General features: G+C 40.6%; 2 pseudogenes; one reads left to right on the top strand and one right to left on the bottom strand.

Moving 5' to 3' along the window:
* Positions 1-7,195: 7,195 nt before the first annotated feature.
* LOC144251464 (glycerol-3-phosphate dehydrogenase 1-like protein pseudogene) lies at positions 7,196-8,252 on the bottom strand (annotated as a pseudogene).
* Positions 8,253-8,507: 255 nt separating this feature from the next.
* On the top strand, positions 8,508-20,877 carry LOC113193482 (uncharacterized; annotated as a pseudogene).
* Positions 20,878-24,739: the final 3,862 nt, after the last annotated feature.

Genomic DNA, 24,739 nt, shown 5'->3' with positions numbered 1-24,739 from the left:
GCACAGGACATCCACTGGTGGCCTGCCAGAAGATGCATAAGTGTGTCAGCCCCAAGCCCCAAGAGGTGTGGAGCCTGGAAGCCTGAGGCCAGGCAGGGTGAACAGGGAACAAATAACTGGCTAGAGCCCGGTGGCCAGAGCCTGGCACATCTGGCAAAAGGGAACATAGGAACATATCCAGCAGCCAGAGGGCCTGATTAGCATGACTCTCTTCATTGTTTTACAAATTGAATTTTCTAAAATATCATTGTTATTAATCATTCATTACAGAGAGTCAATGAAAGCACCATCAAACTAACAACATTCTTTACAGAACTATGAAACAAAAATCCTCAAATGGAAGAACAAAAGACCCTGAATAGCAAAAATAATCCTGAATAAACATAGCAAAGCTGGAAACTTCACAATACTCAACTTCAAAATATCCTGCAGAGCCATAGTAACAAAAACCAGCATGGTCCTAGCATAAAAGCAGTCATGTAGAACAATGGAATGGAATAGATGGCACAGAAAGAAACCCACACAACCACAGCCACTTTATTTTTGACAAAGTTGACAAAACCAAGTGCTGGAGAAAAGACAGCCCCTTTAACAAACAATGCTGGGAAAACTAAATACCCATATGTAGAAGATTGGAACTAGATCCCTATCTCTCACTTCTGTCAGCTCAAAATGAATCAAAAACCTTAATAAATACCTGAAACTTAGAAAAGACTAGAAGAAAACCCAGGGGAAACACTTTCAGACAGTGGAACAGGCAAGGACTTCCTGAATAGAACTCCAGCCTTCTCTCAGGAAATAATACAAGAATCAACAAATGGGACTGCATCAGTCTAATAAAGAGAAAAGGTATATTCTGGCTCACAGTTTTGGAATCCATGCTTGATCACACCTATTGTTTTTAGGTGTCTGATGGCACGCAACTGATCATGGAAAGACGGTTGTCCAAGCAAAAAAACTAGCCTCAAAGCCAGGAAGAAAAAGAGAGGCAGAGAATGGGGTCTTAAAATCCTCTCTAAGAGGACACCCCTGGTAACCTAAAGACTTCCCACTAGGCCCCAATCTCCTACAGAATACATCAGACCCCAAAAGCACCACCTTGGGAACCAAGCCTTTACTTCATGGACCTTTGTAGGACATTCCAGATCCCAACTCTAATATATCCAATCTATAATTCTACCTCCATAGTGTACAATTATAGCACACTACTTTGGGATAATGCTGTTGCTGTGTTTATAAAAACCCTCTGCTTAGCAATGTTTGGGGGTCTGAAAAAATGTAAAATATCCAGAATAAATCTGGATATGTGAACTGTGTGTCAACCTACTTTGCTTGTTTGGTTTTGGTCTCTTTTATGCTGTCCCATTTTCATATAAGCTTCGATTCCTATATCTTTATCTGGCAACATCAACTTTAATATTTAAATGAGCACTTCCATTTGTTTTTATCAGAATCATTGTGAGTATTGTAGAAAAAAACTGACACTGAAAATTTAGGGAAAGAATGTCTTTCTTTTAAAATAATTTCTTTTAGAAGTATTTCAAGAATTAAAATTGTCATAGTCTCCATCTTATTTCCTAGGCTAGATATGGTATATAATATTACACAGTGAATACTTAAATCAACTTTATAATATATATAGAAATTCACATTTCTAAACTCATAGCTCACCCAATAATCCAAAATGTCAAACACATTTTTTCTGCATTATTCAGCTTTCTGTTGATGTGATAAAATACTTGAGAAAAACTTAGAGGAGAAAAGATTTGGGCTAATGACTTCAGAGGTTTTCATCTATAGTCACATGGCTCCATTGGTTCTGGGCCTCTGGTGAGGCAAAACATCATGGTCAGAGGGTATGGCAGAATAAAGTTGTTCACCTCATGGCCAGGAGAAAGGGGTGACAGAGAAGCACCACGGACAAAATAAAACTTCAAAGGCACACCCCCAATTGACCCAATTCCAAGGAGGTCCCAACCTCCTAAAGTCTCCACCACCTCCCAACAGTGCCATCAACAGGGGACAAAGTAACTAACACATGAGTCTTTGAGGGACATTCCAGCTGCAAACTATAATATTTTCCTAAAAAGAAATGCTAAAAGTAAGTGGTAGCTCTCACACGAGTCCTTTAAAATTGCATGCCAATTTCACATCTTAAAATCTGGTCCTGATTTAGCAAACTGCATGTCCCTAGGTTCCAAAGTGAACCCCACACCTTGCAAAATATCAAGAAGTGCGTTAAAATTAAGTTGACATAATTGTACAAATTGGTTTGAAATATTAAACTCTTGGCACTTTTTCTTCTGACTAAGATTATTTTTTAAAAAAGTTAATTGTCACTAGGTATAGTGGCACTCACCTTTAATGCCAGCAGCTTGGGAGGCTGAGACACTAGAGTTACAAGTTCAAAGACAGTCTCAGCAACTTGTGAGGTCCTGAGCATCTTAGTGAGAATCTGTCTGAAAAATAAATGAAAAGAGCTGCAGATTTGGCTCAATGGTTAAGATCCCTGGATTCAATTTCTAGTATCAAAAAAAAATATTTATCAGTTAATGGGTACCCAAATAGATAAAGTAATGTGTTTTTTTTACTATAGAGCATAATGAGGGGACTATACTTCAAAATAGTCTATCATTTATTTTATAAAATAGCCCAAACCTCAAATTCTGGGGAGACCTCACATACTAGCAAGTAGAGGCTGGGGGCCTCTCTTTCATCAAACCTCATATCCAGAAACTGCTAGAGATGCTAATCACCCAAAGAGCAGAATTAAAAATGTGGATGAAAATGCTAAGAATGAGTCCTCTTTCAAACCAATGACCCCAGACCACTACCTGGATTCTCTGGGGAAAATGTTGAAGTCACTGGGAGGCAAGAGACATACCAGTGCACACCCGTTCTGGAGCACAAAAGGGAAACCAGAATACCTACAGTATTTCTCTTACCACAAGGCCTTGGGGGACCCTTTAGAGCATACAGGCAGTTGTTCTGGAGCCTTCCCTCTCTGCAAAGTGAGTCCTCAGTGGCTACTGCCTGGGTCTCTAAGAGGTCCTTCTCTGCACAATCTAAAGCTGTTATATTAACAAAATCTCTGACTGTTCCCCAGTTCAATCTCAGGCTGAAGAATCTCATAACTTTCCCAGAACCAGCCCTTGTTCAACTATGTGGTCCAATTGCAATTTTTAACACAAACACTACCTTCTTCTGTGGCTCAGGTCCAGAACCACACACATCTCACATCCTCACTCCCAAACCTACCACCTTCTTCTCCACGCCAGAAGAGGACCCAGAAAACAATTTTCCCTATATCCCAGGAAGAAGTATGGCCTCTCATCTCAACTGAAAATCAGCACATGGAATGGCCCTTGCAGAAGAAACAGAAACAGACAAAGGTTTTACTCTCTTCATTCCAAAAATCTCAGGGAGCCAACAGCCAATCCACTTTAACCATATCAGAGCAGTTGCCCCTCCCTGATCTCCAAGTCAGCCTCATTCCCTCCTGGGGATTCTAACAGCACCGAGCTCCCTAGAGGCCTAGCAATGAACAGTTTGCTTTAAAGAAACATTCTCATCCATCACTGCACATGTATCTGTCACATGTCACCTCAATGATCTGTGTGTCCAATTTCCATGGCAGAAATCCAAAATTTTATCCAGAAGAAGTAATCCATGGGGTTCAATCTATTACAAAGATATTCACATTACAGATTTTATGATCCTCTGTATTTTATTTTAATAAGATTTACCTACTGTTGGGCTGGGGTTGTGGCTCAGCAGTAGAGCACTCACCTAGCATGTGCAAGGCCCTGGGTTTAATCTCAGTACCACATAAGAATAAATATATAAAAATTAAGGTATTAAAAAACTTTTTTAAAAATTTACCTACTGTAAGTCTCATAAACATTTCAGCATTTTAAACATATTTTTTAGTTATAGATGCACACAATACCTTTATTTTATTTTATTTTTATGTGGTGCTAGGGACCAAACCCAGTGCCTCAAGCGTGCTAGGCAAGCACTTTACCACTGAGCCACAACCCCAGCCCAATTTTTCAGCATTTTTTATACATACCAAGAAATAGATAATCAGTGATGAATCCTATGAAAACTACTGCATTCATAATAGCTTCAAAAAATAAAATAAAATACTGGGGAATCAACTTAACAAAAGAGGTGAAAGACCTCTACAATGAAAACTACAGAACACTAAAGAAAGAAATTGAAAGATCTTTTTTTTTTTTTTTGGAGGGGTTAAATGTTTATTAAACCAAGATTTAAATCATACATCCACCTACCGTCTGTAAACAAATACAGTCCACGTATAAGTAAATGGGCAGCAGATCAGAACCAGTGGGAATACTCAAGTTCCCTTTGCACACTAGCACTTCCCCAGAACACCCTCCGCAGGCCAACCCCACAGGTAAGAGCAAGAGAAAAGGAGCAGAGAGGGAGCTCCACTCCATCCCGAGGGTGGGGGTCAAGACAGGCATCTGTTCCACACCGGGCAGGGTGGAAAACAGCAAGGCCACAGGGTAGTTTTTACATTCAAAGATTGGCTGAAATAGTAGAAATGAACTTTCCTCATCTCGGTGCCTCCCTTCCTATCACCATCATTAATAAGAAGTGTGAATTAAAATAAAGGACGGACCACAGGTGGTTACAAAAATAGATGACTTGTAGAGTAATAAATATCTATAAGTAGCAGAGCATAAACTTATATAAAATTTACCTTTTCCCATAATGTGCACATTATCATAAGTATGTTCAAGAGGTATGGTCAGCAAAATTCAGAGCGGTAAGGAGGGATATAGATATATTTTTTTGGTACCAGGGAGTATATCCAGAGGCACTTAACCACTGAGCCACATCCCCAGCCCTTTTTATACATTTTATTTAGAGACAGGGTCTTGCTAAGTTGCTTAGGGCCTTGCTAAGTGCTGAGGCTGGCTTTGAACTCATGACTCTCCTGCCTCAGCCTCCCAGGGTACAGGGATGATAGGCATGTGCCACAATGCCCAGCTCCAGTAAGAGGGGATTTGGAAAGAAAAAAACATTCAGGTTCAAAACCCAGAGGAGGCCGAATGCAGATGGGAAAACTCAAAATCCCCAAATTTTCCCAACACATGATCCTACTTAGTAGACACCACAATTAGCTTACAGCCCTTTTTATATCTTAAAAAGTAACTCTTTGTTACCTATGTACAAACTTTAAAAAAGATTTATCAGGAGACCCCAAAATTGATTTAACAGCGGCATTAAAACTGCTGAAACCTGTAGCATTGTGTGCGCTTCCATTACTTCTGTGTATGAGGCTGAAAAAGGCTCCAGAAGTGTTTTAGATAGCTTTTAGAATTCCCACAGAAATCAATTCTACAATCATTTCAGTTATAGAAGAACAAAAGAAAGAAGGGAAAAATAACCCCTCAAACTAGGGTTGGGTTGGGTGGGGTGGGGCAAAAAAAAAATCTCACAAAGTAACTAAAAATTTATGAATATATAAATGACATTCATAGGTTCTTTTAATACTTATGGAATGCTATATAAGGTAACTGTGGAATGGTATTCTGAAACCAATCTCATTTTGAGGGGTACAGTCATTCCATTCTAATTCTAAAATTAAAAGCACTTATCCCACATGATGTGCGTTTCAGCGAGGCTGACAAGTAGACTTGGTTGTACTCGACAGTGTCACCTTAAAGCTCCATAAAAGATTCATGGCTGACCTGAACTGCAAAAGCTCAGAACTCACAATTCCACAGGTAGCTAGCTATTCATGCTCATTGCTTGCAGAGAGCAAAGGATCCACTCGAGCTGTCCTAAAGTCACCTCAGCCTATAACAGTGTTCCCTGGAAACTTTGGCTAGTTTCCTTAAAGCATCTCCCTAAGCCTAACGTGTTTGGGACTCACCGGGATAAGCAAACAGCTTCCCTTGACACTAACATACATTCTACACCTTCAAGAGGGATGGACGTATGCTGCTTCCCCCAGGTCTCCTGTACTCCTGGAACAATCCCTGGAGTCCAGGATGCTTGCTTCCTGTGGAACACAATGTTGTGACAGGCCAGGGTGAAATAAATTTTTGAAAGTAGTGGTTCTCAAATTAGAGTGAGCATCAGAAACACACAGAGGTGTACTGAAGCAGAGACAGCACGCAGGGGTCCAGGGCAGGGCCTAGGAACCTGGATTCCAAAGAGTGAAGCAGATACTACCCGAACGTGGACCACACCTGGTGTGGCAATCATCAAGACCTTGACCCCCACACATCTCAGTGTCAGAATGTCCTCCTGGGACCTCAGGAAAGGTTGCATGGGACACTTGCCACAACCAAGTAGCTGGAGGCCAGAAAAGCCTAGTAGTATCTTAAAAGGTCCCACATGTTGGCAGGTAGAGAGTGCCGCACTCCATTCCTGGCTCTGTTCCCACACACCCAGATGACCAGGTATAGCAACTGCACCTTACAAGAGGAATAATAGCAGCACCCTCTCAGAGGATCTGGGGGACTTAAGAAATGTTTGCATAAAAGCACCACCTAGCACAGAGTAGGTAGTGTCTGTTAATCAGAAGAACGTCAGTCACGGCAGGAAAATCCCGGTGAATTTTCTGTCTTCTCCCACTGCTAAAATCTTTACAAAAGCACATTCTGGCAGCTAATGAAGAGAAAGAAGGCTAAAAGTTCAGAAAACTGCAGCAAGAGGGGAAGTATATAAGTGAATTATCTAATTGTAAAAAAAAAAAAAAAAAAAAACACCAACCCACAATCAAAGTAAGTTAATTATGCTGGTTTGAGATAGTGTTTAAATGTTAAATACGGTGATCTTTGAACACATTCCCTTCCTCATCCTACCAACCATTTTAATGCTGGTTAAATTTATCATCAAAAGAAGGAGAAAAAAATAATTCATCCACTCAAATACATGTGAAGTACATCTAAAAAATTTAGCTGAGATAGTCCCAATCTTATAGAGTACCACAGTGGGGAAATTTCAAATGTGATCTTTAAAAAGGATGTATAATATTGATTAGTAGAAACACCCACACAATGAGAAATGAACACACATGCCCACATGTGTGTTTAGTTGTTGCCCTGTACAGTTGAGCCAACGAACTGCCTCTCGTAATTCAAAAACGAACCTGTAACAATTCATACATGTCCGTGTTGGGAGCACAATCGGGCAAATCTCTTGTTGCCAAGTGTTGGTTTTCACAAGAACCCAAAAGACTGAAGGGAGAGGCAGGACTTTCCCCAGCCCCTTATGTGATTCCTGTTAGATGTGCTCTGGATGGCTCTGGAGACAGGACAGCATCTCTGAGACAGGTCGGCCTTCCTAGCAGATCTGATACACGGCAGTAAAACAATGGAAACTTATCCATGAGTCCCTTCTGTTTGAGGATGCGGTATACTTCAGCAGAAGTCTGAGGTCCTTGGAGCTTCTGCCCATTCAGCATCTCCTTCTCCAATTCTTCAATGGTCTTCCCGGTTCTGGCGAATGCCTCTGCCACCCTGCGGTTCCGCCCTCCGTAGCAGGTGGTTATCAGGTCGGCCACCCCGCAGCTCTCCAGGAAGGTGGCTGTGGACACCTGGCCCTTGCAGAAGATCCTGGCGAAAGCGATCATTTCCTTGAGGCCGAGGCGGATGACGGCGGCTTTGGTGTTGTCTCCACAGAGGAGGCCATCGCAGAACCCAGCTCCCATGGCCACAATGTTCTTAAGAGCACCACAAAGTTCAACCGTGTCTGCATCATCAACCACAGTTATTCGGAAATTGGGGGTTTGCAGAAGTTCTTTGAAGAGAAGGCCATTCTCCATGATTTTGCTGCCAATGGTGGTCTCACAGAACTTCTCCGCAGCCACCTCGCTGGCAATGTTGGCGCCCATCAGCACACTGATGTCAATGCCCATCTTCTCCCGGATGATGTCAGAAATGAGTTTCAGTCCCTTGGGGCCCTCGTCTATGCCCTTGATGAGGGTGATCCCCAGTGCTTTCTTGGGTACTCTGCCAGTGATCTCATCGCAGATCTTGTGAATGAACTGGTGGGGGATGACAAACACCAGCAGGTCTGCATCCTGCACAGCCTCGCTGAGATTGGAGACGGCGACCACATTTTCTGGCAGCTTGTGTCCAGGGAGATATTTGACATTTTCGTGGTCATTATTTATGATGTCTGTCAGTTTTCTCCCATTCACTGTTTCCTCAAAGACCCACATCTTGACTGTGGAGGCAAACTTCTGTAGTTTCTTGACATTATTACCAATTATTTTTGCAACAGCTGAACCCCTTAATGGGCAGAGCTTGCCCCGCCAGAGACCCGAATAGCAAGCCCTCTGTGCTTCGGTTTGCCCAACATCAAAACTACACTAATTCTTGGGCCTCCTTCAATTCCTAGACCCAGGCGATCGGTAGGGAGAATTGAGAACGACCTTAGAATATTGTGCAAAACATCAGGGCGTGGTGAGCAGGTGGTTTCTGTGCCCTCGCCGGGGGATACCTAGGCGTGGACAGGTGCCCATGGGCGAGCGGTGCCCTCGGTCTGCGTTGCCCCCGCGGGCACGAGGGCCCAGAGATTTCCAGGCTAGGACCTCCGTGCGGCCTCCCCTGGCGTGCAGTGCCCAGCCTGGCCCCGAGGTCGCCCACCCCGCCTCCCTGCGCGCGGTGCCCGGTGCCCGAAATTGAAAGATCTTTGAAGATGGAAAGATCTCCGATGCTCTTGGATAGGCAAAATTAATATTGAGAAAATGGCCATAACTACCCAAAACGCTATACAGATTCAATGTGATTCCAATTAAAAGCCCAACATCATTCCTTATAGAAATAGCAAGCATGAAATTTATTTGGAAAAATAAGAGACCCAGAATAGCCAAAGTAAAATGTTGGTGAGGATGTGAGGTAAAAAGCAGGAGGCATCACAGTAGCAGACCTTAACCTATACTACAAAGCTATAGTAACAAAAACAGCTTAGTATAGGTACCAAAATAGATATATAGACCACTGTTAAAGAATAGAAGACATAGAGACAAACTCACACAAATACAGTTATCTCATACTAGACAAAAGCACCAAAAACATACATTGGAGAAAATATAGCCTCTTCAACTAACAGTGCTGGGAGAACTGGAAAAATTAGGCCCAAATCTTCATAATGTCACTTTAGGCCCCAACTTTCTTAACAAGACTCCTAAAGCACAAGAAATAAAATCAAGAATTAATAAATGGGATAGACTCACACTAAAAAGCTTCTTCTCAGCAAAAGAAAAAATCAATCAGGTGAACAGAGAGCCTACATTTTGAGAGAAAATTTTCGCCACACATGTCAGACAGAGCACTAATCTCCAGGATGTATAAAGAACTCAAAAAACTTAACACCAAAAAACAAACAACCCAATCAATAAACGGGCTAAGGAGCTGAACAGACACTTCTCAGAAGAAGATATGCCTTTGATCAACAAATATATGAAAAAATGTTCCACATCTGTAGTAATTAGAGAAATGTAAATCAAAACTACTCTAAGATTTCCTCTAACACCAGTCAGAATGGCAGTTATCAGGAATACACACAACAATAAATGTTGGTGAGGATGTGAGGTAAAAGGCACACTTATACATTGCTGGTGGGACTGCAAATTGGTACAACCAATCTGGAAAGCAGTATGGAGATTCCTTAGGGATTCTTAGAATGGAATCACTATCTGACCCAGCTATCCCTATCAGTCTATACTCATAGGACTTAAAATCAGTCTGCTATAGTAACACAGCCACATCAATGTTTATAGCAGCTGAATTCACAATAGCTAAACTGTGGAAGCAACCTAGGTTCCCTTCAATAGATGAATGGATAAAGAAACTGTGGTGTGTATATACACAATAAAATATTATTCAGCATTAAAAGAGAATAAAATTATGGCATTTGCAGGTAAACAGATGGAGTTGGAGAATATTATGCTAAGCGAAGTAAGCCAATCCCAAAAAATCAAAGGCTGAATGCTCTCTCTGATAAGTGGATGCTGATCCATAAAGAGGGTGGGGGAGGCATGGGAAAAATGAAAGAACTTTGATTGGGCAAAGGGTAGGGAGAGTAGAGAGGGTGCATGGGTGTAGGAAAGGTGGTGGAATGAGATGGACATCACTACCCTAGGTACATGTATGACTACATATCTGGTGTGATGCTACATCCTGTACAACCATAGAAATATAAAATTGTGCCACAATTATGTACAATGAATCAAAATGCATTCTGCTGTCATGTATACCTAATTCAAATAAATAAATATTTTTTAAAAGAGTAAGATATTAAAGAAAATAACAAAAATACATCTTTTAAATTTTTTCACATTAACACATTTTGCTGCAAATAAAGTAATTTGTTTTGTTTTGTTTCATAGGACTAGAGAATGAATCCAGGGCCTAGTATAAGCAAGTGCTCTACCACTGAGCTACACTCCAAGCCCCTTTATTTCATTTTGAGACGGTCTTGCTAATTTGCTGAGGCTGGTTTCCAACTTACAATCATCTTCCCTCAGACTCCTGAGTAGCTGGGACTACAGGTGTGCATCACTGTGCCTACCTTGAAGTGATTTTTTTTAAATACACAGATGACTTTCTAAATGATATTTAGAATCTATTGCAAATTCAATTTGGAACAGACTTTTATTTAACACAGGTTTCACACTGACTTCAACAAATCAGGCATTCCAGAAGATAATGTGGAATGGTAAAATATGTGATGCCTTCTTCATACTCTAAGGGAAAAAGCTGTATTGCAAATAAGCAAACCCAAACAAAACAAAAACACGGAGGTATTCTACAATGTTATCTCTTAAGAACAATTCCCCTTCAATAGACTATAATGCTGTTGACAATGTCAAGCACTTTGACTTCTATAGAAATCCCACAGAAAAAAAAGTTCCTCCAAGTTTTTCCCAGACATAACTACACTTTATGTCCTTCTCACTACCTTAACAGTATGACACATCCAGCTCCAGACAGTCCCAATGGCTTCCCCCTGTTTTCTCTAAGGTCGGTCACATTCACAACCACTCTTTTAACACAATCAATTGCTGTAATTATTTCTGGGGCCAATATGGATTGCTGCATTTTCCAAACAGGTGCAGGCCTCTGTGGTTACTCAAAGGTTTGCTAGGGTGCCCCTCCCTGGGCTGAGTTGTCATGACAAGAACACCCATCTCCCCATAAACATGTGGTCCACACATCTCACACCCATGAAACCACAGTTATGTAAACCACACAGGTGAAACTAATGCCCAGAAAGCTATAAAATAATGCTGTACCAGCCAGAGTGAATGGGGATTAGAAAATGCTAAGCTCTCTTCTAGGGAACATGGCTGGCACAGTCCTGGAGTCTGGAACATTTTTGTGCATTAGCTTTTCTCACCCTCATTCACTCTCATTATGTATGCAGTTCTTCCCTTTACTCTTTGTCCAAAACTTGAAATTGCTGCCACCTGCTCCTTGATGTTCTCACAATCTACCATTTTTCCCAATAGCTGCTTCACAAGACAGATATCTCTCAGCTCAGGAATCCTCCTGAAACTTTGCAAGCAAGAACATTCCACTATCCTTTTATATTCCTACCATAATCTGCTGCCAGGAACACTTCTCATACCTATTTCTAACATGAAGAAAAACTATATAAGGTGTATGAATTTCTTTTGTGCACTGTGGTCTCTGCAGTGCAAGAAACTTTCCAAATTTCAGTTATACTTTTCACATTTCAGTGGAGACACTCAGTGTCTCCAACAATCACTTCCTAACATGAGAAAGAATGTTAATAATGTTGCAGTGAAGAGGAAATGAGTTATAATATTAAAACACTGCATGATTCCTATTAGATGAGTTTAATATTATCATTTTTAAATACTTTTTTACTTGTCAATGAACTGTTATTTTATTTATTTATATGCAGTGCTGAGAATTTAACCTAGTGCCTCATACGTGCTAGGCAAGTGCTTTACCACTGAGCCACAACACCAGCTCCATTTTCATTATTTTTATTTCTACTGCATAATTGCCAACTTTTACTTGTGAAACAAAGGACACACAATTGTGGAATATTGTTCCAAGAATTAAGTGATTAATTTTCTAGCACAAAAGCTAATGTTTAATACACACTAAAGATTTACAGTTCTGAGAAAAAAAAGAAATATTCTTTTAAGTAATTTTTCAAACAACTATTTTGAATATATTAACGTGTTTCTACTAATTTACCTTGGTGTTAGAGGACTGTTTTCTGTAATCCCAGTTACTGCTGTTTGACTGCGAACAAGCTGCACTCATGGAGTTCTTCAAAACTGACTTTGTTCTCTTCACACTGCCTATGCACAACTGCTCCTGAGTGCTAAAGTCTCCAGCCCTTCAGTTAAATCTAGGGTCCCCATGGCTTACCTGCTTATGTTCACATAAGGAAAAATGTACTGGTTCTCTTCAGGGACAAAATGAGGTCTGGATGTAGTAATTATACTGCTGGTCCCAGGTTCATAGTCAAAACAGGACACTGCTCTGAAGCAGGAGGTTTCTTTTAGGAACAGCCAGGCTTGGTGGAATTCTGCAGAGCCAGGCAAGCAAGCAGCAGGTAGACTTGTACCTTTGCATTTGGCACAACTACATCTTCTGCCAGACAGGCCCAGTGGTCTTGTCTTCTGACCACTTCAAGTCCAGCAGCTACCCTGGGAGTAAAAGAGCAAGAAAATGTCACTTGATGGGTGCTGCTTTTCCCTGAGCCCACAGGATGCTGTCTGGTTTTCAGGGACTCAAACCTGTACTTCCCCTGGTTGGTCCTCACAGTTATCTTCTGGAACTCTATTCATCAGTAGTATTCTTGCTGTCACCATCTCCCTCCCCACCCCAGGGCTCTCAAGCTGTGGTCTAACTTTTGACACTATGGTGGAAAAGCAGTTAATTCCAACTCAGCCTCTTCTGTGTCTGGGTACTATAGCTTACTTTACTCCTAGATGGCGCAAAGATGGTCAGAAAACAGTCTTTGAGTTCCGCCAAGTGACATAAGGAACACAGGCAGGTTCTCACAGTTGGTTCCTAACGGGAATTAAAAACTGAGAACTCTTCATTTAGCAAAGCTTGATTAATAAATAAATAAATAAATAAGGTTCTAGCACAGTGTTGCACTTGGGACCAAAGACGGTTAACCGCACCACCTCTGCAGATTACACTCACTGCCAAAGAAAAGGAACTGCCAAACTGAAACCACCTGATTGGACGCAGTAAGCTTCTGACCATTTGCGTATAGTCAGATCAGTGATTGTTTGGAGCTGCTCTGCTGTGATTAGTGGAAACTTAGCTGTTTGGTAAGAGGCAAGCCACCGCCACGCCCCCACGCCACGCCTGCCACGCCATGCCCCCAACACCCACGCCCCCCCTACCATTTAATGGATTACAGTTCATTTGCATAGCAAGCTAGGTTACAGATCACGTATATACGGAGGCTACTTTGGGACAAATTCATCATGCAAGTATGGAGACAAGTTTAGGACAAATTTATTTCAATTTAACAATTAGCCCCATTTTGGTCATTTTTAAATCTCAACAGAGTGACCAAAACCATGAATGTGAACAGTGACACTATCTTCTACAGTCATCAAAATGGATCTGTTTGATTTCCCTACAGACTTCACAATTGCAGAATGTCAAATTAGTTAGATGAGCCGGGCATAGTATGGCAGGCCTATAATCCTAGCCAGTAGGAAGCTGAAGCAGGAAGATCAAAAGTTCAAGGCCAGCCTTGGCAACTTAGAGACCAGAAGCAACATCCTGAGACTCTAATAAAAATAAAATATTAAAAATAAAAAAGACTGGGGTTGTGGCTCAGTCATAAAATACCCCTGGGTTTAATTTGCTGAACCTTCTTTCCCACACCAAAAAAAAGTTAGATGGCTTGTAGATTTTATGCCTACCATAACAAGACCACTGGATGTTCCAGGACAGCAGTATGTCAGTTCTTAAACTTTGAGTACATGATTCACTGTCCTTACAGCCTGGGGACTGTGGTGCTTTGGTCTCATCATTAGGAGAAAACATGTGACACAGCCCATTCACGTTTGGCCCTATTCTATGACCATCATATAGAATCTAGCCTTTTGCATCATGAAACTATTTTCTAATAATTTCTCTTATATGCCTATGATTTAAAATGAAAAAAATAACAAAATAAGATTGAACTTGTATTTTTTTAATATTTATTTTTTAGTTGTAGTTTGACACAATACCTTTATTCTTTTATTTATTTGTTTTCATGTGGTGCTGAGGATTGAATCCAGGGCCTCGCACGTGCTAGGGAAGCGCTCTACTTCTGAGCCCCAGCCCCAGCCCCTGAACTTGTATTTTTAAAATCTCATTAATTTGCTTGATTTTTCTCCTTGATACAAAGTGACTTTTAGCTTTTAATTCACTAAAAAAAATGGCACAGACATTAATGTGAGAAAATAATTGTTTTTCTAAAAACATATAGTGGAGCAACTCATTAGAAATGCTTGGGACAAGAATTGTTTCGTATTTCAGAATTTTTGATTGTGGAATATTTCCTCAGATTTTACCCGTTGAACATGCCTAGTTCAAAAATCCAAAAGTTAAAAAGTTCCAAAATCTAAAATGTTTTGAGCATTACTCTAATGTTCACAAAATATCAGATTTTGGATCATTTTCTGTTTGGATTTTCAGATTGGTAATGCTTAACCTGTATGTAAATTATGGCATATGAACACTTGATAAATTTTGTTTTAATTTTTGTGGATTTGAACTCCAAAGAGCTCCTGGCTCTGTTTCCTTCTCTAGTTTGTTTATAAAATATGAGAAATACCTACCAGAATGCAATATACAATATCATTAGCAAATCCCAAACTCCAAACATTGATCCTGGAGGAATACGTGCATAAAAACAGCAAGAGAAGGGAGGTCGCTGAGCTAACCTCTGGGGTATCTGCTCAAAGTGGTTTTAAAAGGCAGTAGGAGCAAACAGGAGGGTTGAGGTGACCCTTTGCACAGTCTGCAATCCTGCAACAGTAGCTCCTCAAGAAGGTGAGGCTCAGTGGTGGCAATTGGCAAAAAATACATTTGAGGGACATTTTCTCTGTACTCTACTGGGTTTTTGAATGGAGCCAGAGATTTCACCCTTATTTGTTTCTTTTTTCTTTCCAGGGAGGGACATTTCACACACACCCTTCTCCTCTGTAAAGCAGCAGCTTCTCCTTTGGGTCCCCTCTGTCTGTCATCAAATACATCAAGGATATCTGCAGAGTGCTGGCACCTCCCTGAGTGTGGATGACACTCAACATCTCTCAAAGGGCAGGGTGGAATCCTTGCACAGTTCTCATTGGCATGAGGGGCTTTTTGTATTAAGGTGAACAACAAGCTCATGAGAGTGCTCTGGGGTACCTGGATTCTAGAGACGGAGTCTGTTTCTCTTTGTTCTTATGTATGGTTCTCCTCCCTTAGCCGAGATTTTATTTCATTATTTTTTGGAGGAGCCAGATTTTATCTACTTATTTTTATTATAATTATTATCTCATAATAATTGTACACAGAAATCGAACTCACTGTGATATTTCCACACATGCATACATTGCCCTCATACTACCTCCCCCCCTCCCCCAGCACCTTTTCTGATCCCCAGCAATCTCTCTTCTACTTTCAAATCTCTCTTTTTTAAAATTTAACATTTGAGAAAAAACATGAAAGACTTGTCTTCTTGCTTTTCTGTGTCATTTTATTTAACACAATACAACCAGTTCTATATCCACTTTGAGGCAAATGACAGGACTTCATTCTTCTTTATGGTTAAACAATAGTCATATATATATATATGATCTATGCTATATAGGGCTGGAGTGGTGGCTCAGTAGTAGAGCATCTGCCTAGCATGTTCTTCAGCACCACACATAAATAAACAAAAATAAAGGTCCATTGAGAGCTAAAAAATATTATAAAAAAGAATTAAAAGAAGATGTGTATACATATAAAGAAAAAAATATATATATGTATATACATATATATACTATAGAAAAGATAAAATATATATGTATATAAAATATACATACATATATATATATATATACATACATACTACACATACACCTGTATGTGTGTGTGTATATATGTATACACACACACACATGTAACCATAGTTTCTTTCTCCATTACCATGCTGATGAATACTTAGGTTGATCCTTTATCTTAGCTATTGTGAACAATGCCACAATAATCAGAGGTTTGCAGCTATCTCTATATGCCAACTGAATTTCCTTCAGATAAATACTCAGGTGTGGGATAGTTGAGACATATGCAATTTCTATTTCCTTTTGAAAAGCTTCTAAACTATTTCCAATGTGGATATACTAAATTACATTCCCACACACAGTGTATAAGTATTCCTTTTTCTCCATATCTTAGATTAATTTTGTTATAATAGATAGCTATTCTAACCTGGATATAATAGAATCTTACAATTTTTATTTGTATTTTCCCGATGACTAGTGAGATTGAGCATTTTTTCATGTATTTATTGGACATTTGTATTTCTTCAAAGAAGTGCCTATTCTGATTAAACCATTTTATTGATATATTTTTTTATTAAGTGGTTTTGAGTTTTTATATATTCTCAATATTAATCCTCTTTCAGATGTACAGCTGGCAAAGATTTTCTCCCTCCCTGATGGTTGTCTCTTCTCTTTGCTGATTGCTTTCTTTGCTGTGCAGAAGTATTTTAGTTTGATGTAATCCCATTTGTCTTTTTTTTTTTTTTTTGCTTTTGTTGTCTATGATTTTGGGATCTTATCAGGAAATTACTGACTGTGCCAAAAATCTTAAAAAGTTCCCCAAACACATTCCCCTTGCAGTTTCAAGAGTTTTTAGGTCCTACATCAAGGTCTTCAATGCATTATGAGCTGATTTTTTTGGACAGGAGGAGAAATTGGAGTCAAACTTCAGTTTTCTGCATGTGATTATCCAGTTTTTCTAGTACCATTTGTTGAAGAGACTATCCTTTCTCCAGGTATGTGTTTGGCACCTTTGTTGAGAAGCAGTTGCTTATCGGTTTATTTCTGTTTTTTCTGTTCTGTTTCATGGGTCTGTGTGTCCATGTAAAGGTCAATACCATGCTCTTAGTCCCTATGGCTCTTTTAATATAACTTGGGTTATCTCCATCTTAGGGCAAGGTGCATTGTTCCTGATGGGAATATAAATCTGTATTTCAGACATCTTCTCAGCAATGTCTGATTCTTGTGGGTATGATTAGTTTGCCATTGGTTTTACCAGTCAACTGGCAGATAAAGCACTGTTGAAGGAGCAAGACTGAGGGCACCACTACGTCCTCCTTGCTCCTGGCCCTGCATTGCAATACTAGCACCATAAGGCTGCAGATCCTTGATAAGTACCTTCTGGAGCCACGTGCCCACTCTGTGAAAGTTACTTGGATTTAACTAGGCAATATCATTGACAAGTTCCCATAAAGGGCACCCATAATCAGATTCATCACCATAAGCTGAGAGGGGATGATTAACAGAAAGCCTACTCACAGCACCTCTGTATAGGAGACAACTCTTTCCTGGGAACCCTCCGGATCCACAGGGACCTGATCTTCCCACATCTATGTGGAGCACCAAGTTTACTCATCCTCTCAAACTCACTTGACTCATGTCCCAATAACCTGCTGACCAGCTCCTTCTCATGTTAACCAGTGGACATGCAGAAACTCTCTCTACCTCTCATCTTTTAGTAGCCTTTCCACTGCCTGAAGCACCCACCTGTAGTTACACAGCCAGCTAGGATGCAGCCCTTCCTTGCCCTCCCCTGGACACAGACTTGGACACTACACTGCCCTGTCTGCAGCCAGAATATTCTACAACTGAACCCTCACCCTACTCCAAGAGCCTATTAGTTGATTTTATTCAATCTTCATATCACTAATTTCTTAAACACAGAGGAAAAAAAGATTTGTCAGTAGTTTCCTGAGATGAAGGAAATCTTAAGGAAAAGATTAGTTAGGTTATGGAGCAATTACAGAGGCTATCAAGAAAAGGGAACAGATCCTGGAACAAGTTTCACATCCACAATGCTATATTGCAATTTCAACAATGTCCACTGGAACAAAGAGCCAAGTGTGTGTTTATTCTGAAACTTTGAGGAAGGAAAACAAATTGTTTACCTTGAATCTCCATTGGCTATAGATTAGCAGGTAGGATAATGCAAATCACAGAAAGCTTTGGGATAAGAAGACAAAGTAGAGGAAGAAGTGCTAACTGCTTCTGGACTGGCCAGTGTGAATAGTCCAAAGAGTTTTCACATAAAAGGGCATGCTATGCCTGCTGGTCAGCCATGGGATTTAAGTCAGTATTTCAACATATATGCAGGGATGTGCAAACTCAAAGCTGTATTAATAAACTTTCCTTAGCTCCCTATCCCAACAACCTACTGATTCTTGTGACTAAAGTTAAGACACTTTTTCTTATCAATATAATAATGGATAAAAACCTAAGCTAAGTTTTATTAGCTTCCTTTAGTGAAATATGCACAGATTCAAATTATTCAACAAGATTCAATGTTATTTCTTTTCTATCCAAATTGACTTATAAACCTAATACAATCTTGACCACAATCCCAGCAGGCTTTTTTTTTTGGTAGAAATAAACAAACTGATTGTAGAAGGTATATGGGAATTCAAATGACCTAGAATAGCCAAATTATTTTTTGTAGAAGAACTAAGGATTTATATTACCTGATCTCAGAGATGAAAAAATAATTAAAGCTACAGTAATCAGAATAGTGGGGTATTAGCATGGAGGTTGGCATACAGACCAGTGGAACTGAGGAGAGAAGTCAGAAACAGATCCACACACAAATGGTCATCTGATTTTCCAAAAAGATTCTGAGATGATTTAATGGGGAATGAATGGCTTTTGAACAGAAAATAATAGAATAACTGACTATCTAAATATAAAAATAATGACCTACAAACTTTCTCTCCCATCATGTATGTAAGAGGTTGGATTATGATCCCCCAAGACAGACATCTAAGTCATGGGCTTCAGTACCTGCAAAAGAGACCTTGTGCTTAGATAAAGGATATTTGCGGAGATAATAAAATCAAGACTTTCCAATTAGATCGTCCTGGATTAGTTGGACAGCCTGTGTATCCAATGATACAAAATGAGGAGGAGACACAGACAAGAAAGGATAAACATGGAGAAAGCTATGGAAAGAAGTAAGGGAAGCCTTCAGCTACGCTGCAACAAGCCAGAGAACACCTGCAGCCCAGAGCAGGAAAAGGTTTGGAGGACTCTCCCTCAGAGCCCCTGAGTGAGCAGGGCCCTAGCAACACCTTGATTTAGGCTTTGGGCCTCTGGAACTAAAAGGGAGTAAGTGTCTGTTGTTAAGAGCCCTCTTGTTTGTCAGTCATCCCCAGAAAACTGTCAGAACACACAAAAATTAGTTCAAATGTATGATAAGTCTAAATTTAATCTAGGACTATAATCTAATCTAGAACTATGAAATTCACAAAATGAAACAGGAAAGTCCTCATTACCTTGGTTGAAGAAAGCAGTGATTTTATTTTTATGAAACAAACAAAAAAATGTTAACCATTAGGGAGAAAAATAAATGAAAAAAAAATCTTTTAAAAAGACACTACTAGGGAGCTGATGAGGAGAAGTAGGAGGAAATAGTGGCTGGGGGAAGATGCTGCTCTTTGACTTAAATTGCAATCGATTAGGGATCATTTCTCAGACTCACTCTAGAAGTGAGAGTTTAAATAAGTGAGGCTGCCATTGCTACTTTGAACACCTCTAGGAGAGAATGGGGATTTATCAGAAGTGAAAAAGAAGAGCTTGCTAGGAGCCAAGGAAAATAAGAAAAAGTCCAGAGCTAGGGCTCCTCGTCCTACCAAATGCAGAAAGCTCTCAGATGAGAAGCCCAGGGATCACTCTAAAGACCTATGGACAACCCACTAAGGAGTCAAGCAAGAAGGACTATGGCAGAAATAAGCTCGAAGAGATGCAAGGCTTTCAGTGGAAGCAGTAGGTCCAGCTCCACTTTCAGCTCAGGATCCAGCGCCAACACAGGCTCAAGCAGGGGCTCCATGTCCTCTGCACGGGCCGCTGGGGAAGCTCCAGCACATCAGCTCCAGTCCAGCAGCTCCTCTGGATCTCCCAGCCATTCTTGGCGCAGACATGACAGCAGGCGGTGCTCCTGCTCCAAATCCAAAACACATAAAACCGATAAAAAGGAAAGAAAAGGCGGAGCCCTTCCCCTAAACCCACCAAAGGCTCATCAGGAATGTGACCAAGGATCACATCATGGAGGTATTTTCCACTTATGGAAAAAATTAAAATGATTGACATGCCTGTAGAAGGCTGCGTCCTCAGATGTAGCTGAAAAGGCACTGAAGCGCGTGGACTGAGGACAAATTGATGGCTAGGAAGGAGATCACTGCTACCGCTGTGTTGGCCTTCTGGCCTATGCCAACCCCCCACCCACTCTAGCTTTTCAGCCCTCCCAGGAGAAGGCGGCCGCCGCTGCCATGTCACTCCCATGGATGAGGAGGAGACCACACTCTCCAAAACGCAGGTCCCCCATGCGCAGGTGGTTCTGCTTTTCTTACCGCCACCACCACAGAAGCCGTTCCAGTTCCAATTCCTCCCAACACACAGAGCCTCTGAAGCTCATCTATACCTTGCCTTTCACCTGGCTCAGCTGTGTCACTTTTCTAGCCACAGGATTGTTGGCAGGGAAGGCCCCCTCACTGGGACAGGCTTCAAAGGCAGCAGTTGCGGCCTTTCCTCTGCAGGCAGGCTCTGGCTGCAGAAGTGCTGATGGTTCAGAGCTGTGCCCATTGAGGGGCCCTGCAGTTTTCTGGCAATAAGCTCACCCATTCCCTTTCCAAAGTCTGTTCAGTGGCAGAGCCTGCGGGGGACCAGCAATCTTCCAGGTGGCAGTGGGGCCCAGTCTCTTCACAGATGACCTGAGCTAGTCTGGCAAATGTGTTGCTGTTGCTATGCTATGTCCACAGGAAAGGGGACAGAGCTATCATTCCTGTTAGGCCTGGCCTCCACTCACCCTGAATTCTCAGGATTGTGTTCCCCCACCACCTGTTACTGTAAATGGTTCTGTCTTTCTGAGCCCTCCCACACACTCCATGCCCCACATACCACTTACTCTTTGAAATTGATGAGCAAGTTGAGAGCCAGCTCTTCGAGGTCATTACAGAGCCCCCTGTTCTGACAGCCATTCAGGGTGGTTTTACAGGTACAGTGCTTTTTTTTCCCTCTTATTGTACAGTCAGTATTAAAAAATTTGTTTTAAGTTTTGCAAATGTGTAGCATTTTAGATAAGGCTGGATTTGTACATTGTTGTATAGAGTGATGAAAATGTACTGAATAAACTTAGATTAGAATGAAAAAAAAAAGACTACTGGGAAAGTAAAAGCAAGCCGTACCTGGGAGAAACATTTCATAATATAGATATCTGAGAATGAACTCATATCTACATGTACAAAGCAAACTTAATATTTTGTAGTAACAAAAAATCTAATTAAAATTAGGTTAATGATTTAAATAAACATAAATTTGGTGGGGGGGGGCTGCATACCAGGGATTGAACTCAGGGGCACTCGATCACTGAACTGCATCCCCAGCCCTATTTTGTATTTTATTTAGAGACAGGGTCTCACTGAGTTGCTTAGTGCCTCACTTTTGCTGAGGCTTGGTTTGATCTCATGATCTTCCTACTTCAGCCTCACAAGCAGCTGGGATTACAGGCATACACCATTGCACCCAACTAAATAGACATACAAATTTTAAAACATAATATATGAATGGTTATTAAGCACATTAAAAACACTCTTAAGTCAATAAATAAATGAAAATTAATACCACAATAAGATATGTCTATGTATGGTACTTATTAAAATAGATCAAATCAAAAAGACTTGATAGTACCAACTCATGATAAGAATACAGAGGGACTAGAACTCCCATATTCTGCTGCTAGATTAAAATGGTACAACTACCCTGGAAAACAGTTTGGCAATTTCTCTAAAAATTTAAGCATGGAACTACTATATTATTCACCATCCTACTCCTAGAATTTACCCAGGAGAAATAAGAGCATGCATCCATACACAGTGGGTAATTAGAGAATTAGAAGTCACTTTGCAGGCTGGGATTGTGGCTCAGTGGTAGAGTGCTTACCTAGCATGCATGAGGTACTAGGTTCGATCCCTGGCACCACATAAAAATAAACAAATAAAATGAAAGTATTGTGTCGATCTACAACTAAATATATATTAAGGAGAGAATTAGAAGTCACTTTGCTAAAAGTACTGATTCTTCACTCAGGCCTTTCAATGTCCAAAGAGTAACTAACAAGCAGGCTAAAGCTTGGCATCTCTGCTTTCAATTTGCATTTTATTATCTTAAATTTTGGACCAGGACCCCATTCAGTTCTGTTCAAAGGCTAATTAGTTACTTCGGGAGTAGAATACAAGGTTTATTAGCCCTAAATTTATCTAACCTATCTTGTCCCCCTTCAAGACTGAGGACATCAAGAGAGATATTTTTGAGATTTGCAGGGACATTAAATTGCCAGCTTTTACAACCCTCCACCCTTCAGTGGCTCCCACATGTCTCCTGTGACTGCCCTAAACCTGCAGTCAGTTGTGTTCTAGGATTAGCAGAGCCTCACAGACAGATCATGCCTGATGAGATCATTCCACTAAATGGGAGCAATTACCTCCCATGGGAACTGAGGCTGCCCCATGAAGCAGGAGCAATCACCCCATGTGTACTGATTGTACCACTTAACTGTGATAAGGCCTTCTGCAGAGCCACCTCATAAAACCAGTTCTGAAATAATGATCAACCAGAGCATAGCCTGACCAAAATGAGCTACTTTGCTATCTATGAAAACTCCCATTTGAACCCCCAACACTTGACTTCGTTGCCTTTTCTATAAATCATGAGGTTTCTGTCAATGCCTTGAAGAAGATCTATGGCCACTGTACCCCTACACCTGTTCTTCCTGATGTGGTCACACTGATTAAAACTCCTTTCCTGCCCTTCACCACTACCTTTGTCTTTGATTGGCATATTGGGACAGGTGGCCCAGCCTGATCTGTTGGGACACCCTGGGGCTAGGGTCTTCAAGAACTCCAGTAACACATTCATAGCAGCTTTATCAGTGTCAAAACCAGGAGATGAGCCAAATATCCATCAACAGAAGACATACCCAAAACAATAAAATCAGATTCAGCAACCAAAAGGAGCAAACTACTAATGGATGCAATACAATGGATATTTCTCAAACACAAAAAGTAGGAAAAACGCAAAAGAATATAAGCTCTAAGATTGCATTTATTTAATCACAAAGTTTATATGAAGGGTTAGAAAAGTTAAACCTAACTCATGGCATCAGAAAGAAAATCAGTGGTTGCCAAGGGCTATGGGTTGTCTGCAAATGAGGCAGAAGAGAACCTTTGGGGGATTATACAAAATGCTGCATCTTGATTCATGTTGTTTACATGGCTGTATGTATTTATCATTGATTAATGTGTGCATTTTGTTTTATGTGAACTTACCCCAATATTGGTGGTATTTTAAATGAAAACAAGTTGAACCAGTATCTACACACTTCTGTGAATTCTTTCAAGAATGAGAAGACAGTCTACTTGGTGAATTAATTTTGTTTAAATGAGTCCACTTTTGAAACTACATCAAAATCCCAATGTGTAGTGTTCGTAAGTACCCATGCCCTGCCCAGGCTGCTCTAAGTCCTCCCTGAGGATAGGGAAACATAGGCTGGGGCCTTTCTATCCTGGTCCCTGCTGACATCAGTTCCAAAGTGCTTAGTTGTCTGAAAGATGATCAACTGATTAACATGATATACAGTCTCTAACCTCAAGCAGATGTCGGCATACCTGGAAAAAGCAGATCACTTCAAGAAAGAAAACATCACTCTAAAAAATGGGGTATTTCCAGTAAAAATTGACTGGGGTTAAAAGGCTAGAGATAGGGAAAAGTTCATAGAAAAGTTGGAGCCAATGGATCTTTAAAAGGAAAAGTCTAGGATCAAGGAAGGGTCAGGAACTTCCTGCCAAAGGTCAGCTGAAGGAAAATTGAAGAGGAGGTAAAATGTGTGTTATCTTTCTCTTAGTGATTTTTACATTAATATAGGGCCATATAAAGTGTTACATGTGATTTCCATCCCTTTAAATCTGCTAGGTTTGATCTAAGATGCAAGACGTGATCTGTCCTTATTCATTTGGCAAGAACACGTACCCTCTGTGTTGGGTGGAGGGTCTATGAAAGTCCACTCTGTGTACTTGGCTTCTGGTGTTGTTCTGGTCACTGCCGTTGACGATTTTCTATCAGTTTGATTGATGATTTAGAGAACGGTGTTGAAATCTTCAATTCCTCTTGTGGATTTATCATGTTCTCCTTCAAGTTCTTTCAATTTTCTCTTCCTGATTTTCAAGTGTTAGACCAGGATGCAAGAAAAGACCACTGACTCCAATTAAAATCAAATTAAAGCAAACTTATTAATTCGACCGGCCGGGCTGCCTCTCCCTCCCAAAATGGCGGGAACAAGACAGCAGCAGCAGCTTTCCTGCAGCCCAGCTTTATAGCCCAGAAAGTTACACAAAGGGGGGGTTACAGATAACAGAATTCTGGCGAGCATAACACTAATGGTAGTTTTCATTTTTTGCTGGCCCCAACATCAGAATTTAT

The sequence above is a fragment of the Urocitellus parryii genome (genome assembly GCF_045843805.1).
Source record: "Urocitellus parryii isolate mUroPar1 chromosome 13 unlocalized genomic scaffold, mUroPar1.hap1 SUPER_13_unloc_8, whole genome shotgun sequence".
NCBI classification, from domain to species: Eukaryota; Metazoa; Chordata; class Mammalia; order Rodentia; family Sciuridae; genus Urocitellus; species Urocitellus parryii.
Note: the sequence above shows the minus strand (reverse complement) of the source record. Positions and strands in the feature narration are given on the sequence as shown.